A 6,600-nucleotide genomic window follows, 5' to 3' on the forward strand; every position below is an offset into this window, starting at 1 on the left:
TCTCCTCCCTCTGTCTGTCTGTCTGTCTCCTCCTCCTCCCTCTGTCTGTCTGTCTTCTCCTCCTCCTCCCTCTGTCTGTCTCCTCCTCCTCCTCCCTCTGTCTGTCTGTCTGTCTGTCTGTCTCCTCCTCCTCCCTCCCTCTGTCTGTCTGTCTCCTCCTCCTCCTCCCTCTGTCTGTCTGTCTGTCCCTCTGTCTGTTGTCTCCTCCTCCCTCTGGTCTGTCTGTCTCCTCCTCTCCTCCCCCTCTGTCTCCTCCTCCTCCTCCTCCCTCTGTCTGTCTGTCTTCTGTCTCCTCCCTCTGTCTGTCTGTCTGTCTGTCTGTCTCCTCCTCCTCCCTCTGTCTGTCTGTCTGTTCTCCTCCTCTGTCTGTCTGTCTGTCTGTCTGTCTGTCTCCTCATCTCCTCCCTCTGTCTCCTCTCCTCCTCCTCCCCTCCCTCTGTCTCCTCCTCCTCCTCTCCTCTGTCTGTCTCCTCCCTCCTCCCTCTGTCTGTCTCTCCTCCTCCTCTGTGTTCCTCCTCCTCCCTCTGTCTGTCTGTCTCTCTCTCTCTCTACTCCGTCTCTCCTCTCCTACTGAACTACTTACTGTGTACCGACAGCACTAGGAACTAAGTCCACTATACTGAACATGAACTTACTGTGTACCGACAGCACTAGGAACTAAGTCTCCACTATACTGAACATGACTTAGGTGTACCGACAGCACTAGGAACTAAGTCTCCACTACTGAACATGACTTACTGTGTACGACAGCACTAGGAACTAAGTCTCCACTATACTGAACATGACTTACTGTGTACCGACAGCACTAGGAACGAAGTCTTCCACTACTGAACATGACTTACTGTGTACCGACAGCACTAGGAACTAAGTCTCCACTATACTGAACATGACTTACTGTGTACCGACAGCACTAGAACTAAGTCTCCACTATACTGAACATGACTTACTGTGTACCGACAGCACTAGGGAACTAAGTCTCCACTATACTGAACAGTGACTTACTGTGTACGACAGCACTAGGAACTAAGTCCTCCACTATACTGAACATGACTTACTGGTGTAACCGACAGCACTAGGAACTAAGTCTCCACTATACTGAACATGACTTACTGTGTACCGACAGCACTAGGAACTAAGTTCTCCACTATACTGAACATGACTTACTGTGTACACGACAGCACTAGGAACTAAGTCTCCACTAATGAACATGTACTGGAACGACAGCACTAGGAAACTAAGTCTCCACTAGACTGAACATTAACTTCGAATGACTTACTGTGTACCGACAGCACTAGGAACTAAGTCTCCACTATATGAACATGACTGACTTGTGTACCGACAGCACTAGGAACTAAGTCTCCACTATACTGAACATGACTTACTGTGTACCGACAGCACTAGGAACTAAGTCTCCACTATACTGAACATGACTTACTGGTACCGACAGCACTAGGAACTAAGTCTCCACTATACGGCACATGACTTACTGTGTACCGACAGCACTAGGAACTAAGTCTCCACTACTGAAACATGACTTACTGTGTACCGACAGCACTAGAACTAAGTCTCCACTATACTGAACATGACTTACTGTGTACCGACAGCACTAGGAACTAAGTCTCCAACTACTGAACATGACTTACTCGTGTACGACAGCACTAGGAACTAAGTCTCCACTATACTGAACATGACTTACTGTGTACCGACAGCACTAGGAACTAAGTCTCACTACTGACATGACTTACTGTGTACCGACAGCACTAGGAACTAAGTCTCCACTATACTGAACATGACTTACTGTGTACCGACAGCACTAGGAACTAAGTCTCCACTACTGAACATGACTTACTGTGTACCGACAGCACTAGGAACTAAGTCTCCACTATACTGAACATGACTTACTGTGGTACCGACCAGCACTAGGAACTAAGTCTCCACTACTGAACATGACTTACTGTGTACCGCAGCACTAGGAACTAAGTCTCCACTATACTGAACATGACTTACTGTTGTACCGACAGCACTAGGAACTAAGTCTCCACTATACTGAACATGACTTACTGTGTACCGACAGCACTAGGAACTAAGTCTCCACTACTGAACATGACTTACTGTGTACCGACAGCACTAGGAACTAAGTCTCCACTATACTGAACATGACTTACTGTGTACCGACAGCACTAGGAACTAAGTCTCCACTATACTGAACATGACTTACTGTGTACCGACAGCACTAGGAACTAAGTCTCCACTATACTGAACATGACTTACTGTGTACCGACAGCACTAGGAACTAAGTCTCCACTATACTGAACATGACTTACTGTGTACCGACAGCACTAGGAACTAAGTCTCCACTACTGAACATGACTTACTGTGTACCGACAGCACTAGGAACTAAGTCTCCACTATACTGAACATGACTTACTGTGTACCGACAGCACTAGGAACTAAGTCTCCACTATACTGAACATGACTTACTGTGTACCGACAGCACTAGGAACTAAGTCTCCACTATACTGAACATGACTTACTGTGTACCGACAGCACTAGGAACTAAGTCTCCACTACTGAACATGACTTACTGTGTACCGACAGCACTAGGAACTAAGTCTCCACTACTGAACATGACTTACTGTGTACCGACAGCACTAGGAACTAAGTCTCCACTACTGAACATGACTTACTGTGTACCGACAGCACTAGGAACTAAGTCTCCACTACTGAACATGACTTACTGTGTACCGACAGCACTAGGAACTAAGTCTCCACTACTGAACATGACTTACTGTGTACCGACAGCACTAGGAACTAAGTCTCCACTACTGAACATGACTTACCGTGCATCATACCTGTATGTTATGTTGCTAGGTTACAGCTGACATGAGGTCTCCATGACTACATGTACTATATCTGTGAATATCATTATGCCACAGCGCCTACAGAAAGTATTCATACCCCTCGACTTATTTCCACATTTTGTTGTGTTACAGCCTGGATTCAAAATGGATTAAATAGATTGTATTTCATCACCTATCTACACAGAGTCGTCTTGGGTAGGGGAAGGCCGTCATTGTAAAATAAGAATATGTTCTTAACTGACTTGCCTAGTTAAATAAAAGGTTAAAAAATATATATATTTTAATTAAAAAGTGAAGAGCTCAGTGATTTTCAATGTGGCACCACCACCTTTTCCAACAAGTCAGTAGGTAAAATGTCTGTCCTGCTTGTGCTAACCCGGTCAACTGTAAGTGCTGTTATTGTGAAGTGGAAACATCTAGGAGCAACAACGGCTCAGCCGCAAAGTGGTAGGCCACACAAGCTCACAGAACTGGACCGCCGAGTGCTGAAGCTCGTAAAAAACGTCTGTCCTCGGTTGCAACACTCACTACAGAGTTCCAAACTGCCTCTGGAAGCAACGTCAGCACAAGAACTGTTAGTCGGGAGCTTCATGAAATGGGTTTCCGTGGCCGAGCAGCCGCACACAAGCCTAAGATCACCATACGCGATGCCGAGCGTCAGCTGGAGTGGTGTAAAGCTCGCCGCCATTGGATTCTGGAGCAGTGGAAACGCATTCTCTGGAGTGATGCAGTTCGACGGACCAATCTGGGTTTGGCGGATGCCAGGAGAACACTACCTGCCCCAATGCATAGTGCCAACTGTAAAGTTTGGTGGAGGAGGAATAATGGTCTGGGGCTGTTTTTCATGGTTCAGGCCCCTTAGTTCCAGTGAAGGGACATTTTTACGTTACAGCATATAATGACATTCTAGACTATTCTGTGCTTTCAACTTTGTGGCAACTGTTTGGGGAAGGCCCTTGCTGTTTTAGCATGACAATGCACAAAGCAAGGTCCATACAGAAATGGTCTGTCAAGATCGGTGTGGAAGAACTTGACTGGCCTGCACAGAACCCTGACCTCAACCCCATCGAACACCTTTGGGATGAATTGGAACGCCTACTGCGAGCCAGGCCTAATCGCCTAACATCAGTGCCCGACCTCACTAATTCTCTCGTGGCTGAATGGAAGCAAGTCCCCCGCAGCAATGTTCCCACATCTAGTGGAAAGCCTTCCCAGAAGAGTGGAGGCTGTTATAGCAGCAATGTTCCAACATCTAGTGGAAAGCCTTCACAGAAGAGTGGAGGCTGTTATAGCAGCAATGTTCCAACATCTAGTGGAAAGCCTTCCCAGAAGAGAGGAGGCTGTTATAGCAGCAATGTTCCAACATCTAGTGGAAAGCCTTCCCAGAAGAGAGGAGGCTGTTATAGCAGCAATGTTCCAACATCTAGTGGAAAGCCTTCCCAGAAGAGTGGAGGCTGTTATAGCAGCAATGTTCCAACATCTAGTGGAAAGCCTTCCCAGAAGAGTGGAGGCTGTTATAGCAGCAAAGGGGGGACCAACTCCATATTAATGACTGGACAGTATTTGATAGTGTGTCAGACAGAAGGTGCTAGAAACAGGCCTGGTGACTCATCATGAGGTAATGTGATTGGTCTGCCTGTTTCCCTGCCGAAACAACACATCAGTAGAGTGGCACACAGGCTGGCTGGCTGGCTGGCTGACTGGCTGGCTGACTGGCTGGCTGGCTGTCTAGCTGAGTGACGAGCTGACTAGCTGGCTGGCTGGCTGGCTGGCTGGCTGGCTGGCTGGCTGGCTGGCTGGCTGGCTGGTTGTCAACATCTCAGACAGGGTCAGGTCTGGTCTTGTCTTGGGATGTTTGTGTAATGTGTTCTCTTTCACAATGACTGACTGACTAGCTGGCTGGCTGGCTGGCTGACTGGCTGGCTGTCGGCTGGCTGACAACATCTCAGACAGGGTCAGGTCTGGTCTCGTCTTGGGATGTTTGTGTAATGTGTTCTCTTTCACAATGACTGACTGGCTGACTGACTGAGGCCTAGCTAGATATATTATACAGTAGGTTATGTAGAGGGTAGAGAGATGGTAGAGAGACTGTGTGTGTAGTGTCCTACTATAGACCAGGGTAGTGTCCTACTACAGACCAGGGTAGTGTCCTACTATAGACCAGGGTAGTGTCCTACTATAGACCAGGGTCCTACTATAGACCAGGGTAGTGTCCTACTATAGACCAGGGTAGTGTCCTGCTATAGACCAGGGTAGTATCCTACTATAGACCAGGGTAGTGTCCTGCTATAGACCAGGGTAGTGTCCTGCTATAGACCAGGGTAGTGTCCTGCTATAGACCAGGGTAGTGTCCTACTATAGACCAGGGTAGTGTCCTACTATAGACCAGGGTAGTGTCCTACTATAGACCAGGGTAGTGTCCTACTATAGACCAGGGTAGTGTCCTACTATAGACCAGGGTAGTGTCCTACTATAGACCAGGGTAGTGTCCTACTATAGACCAGGGTAGTGTCCTACTATAGACCAGGGTAGTGTCCTACTATAGACTGTCCTACTATGTACTATACATAGTGTCCTACTATGTACTATACATTACCACTCACTGCTAGCTCATACAAGAAGATACCGCTAGCTTCCAGCCCTATAGGCTACCTTTCCTTGCTAGCATCCAGCTCTGTAGGCTACCTTTCCTTGCTAGCTTCCAGCTCTCTAGGCTACCTTTCCTTGCTAGCTTCCAGCTCTATAAGCTAACTTTGCTTGCTAGCTTCCAGCTCTATAAGCTAACTTTGCTTGCTAGCTTCCAGTTCTATAAGCTACCTTTCCTTGCTAGCGTCCAGCTCTGTAGGCTACCTTTCCTTGCTAGCTTCCAGCTCTATAAGCTAACTTTGCTTGCTAGCTTCCAGCTGAAGCCAAAAATCTATTCACTACCCTAGTGCCTTGTTAACACTAACGCAAAATCTAGCTGATTTCCAAGACTTTGTCTTTCCCACCTCACGTCTCTCCCCAGTCAAGATAATATTTGCTTGAGCCTCAAACTGACTGTGTGTGTGTGTGAATGACATCATGGGTCTTAAAGAGACAGCGCACACTTTCAGAAAATTACACTGCTTCTTCTAATGCAAAATGCCGTACAAATAAAATAGAAGGTAAACAAATCGTTTGTCATCTGTAGGCTCATGATCCTCAGCCAAAACCAGCTCAATAACTCATGTCTGTAGTGTACAAATCCACTCTATACAGCACATATTATTACTAACATTAAATTAAAACATTGTAAAATACTTTAGGAAGATAAATTAAGCGGACAGTGTCTTTGTATGAGTCACGCTCCCGCTGAATATGTATTTAACCTGTGGAAGGAGTCAGCTTGACGTGGAAACGTCAGTCGTTTGTTCTCATCATGTACACTGGATTAAAGGAACAAAACATCGATGTTTTGGGTCCGTGGCCAGGAAACTCCCCAGACCTTAATCCCATTGAGAACTTGTGGTCAATCCTCAAGAGGCAGGTGGACAAACAAAAACCCCACAAATTCTGACAAACTCCAAGCATTGATTATGCAAGAAATGGGCTGCCATCAGTCAGGATGTGGCCCAGAAGTTAATTGACAGCGTGCCAGGGCAGATTGCAGAGGTCTTGAAAAAGAAGGGTCAACAGTGCAAATATTGACTCTTTTTGCATCAACTTCATGTAATTGTCAATAAAAGCCTTTGACACGTATGAAATGCTTGTAATTATT

The sequence above is a fragment of the Salmo trutta genome, unplaced genomic scaffold (assembly GCF_901001165.1).
Source record: "Salmo trutta unplaced genomic scaffold, fSalTru1.1, whole genome shotgun sequence".
Taxonomy (NCBI): domain Eukaryota; kingdom Metazoa; phylum Chordata; class Actinopteri; order Salmoniformes; family Salmonidae; genus Salmo; species Salmo trutta.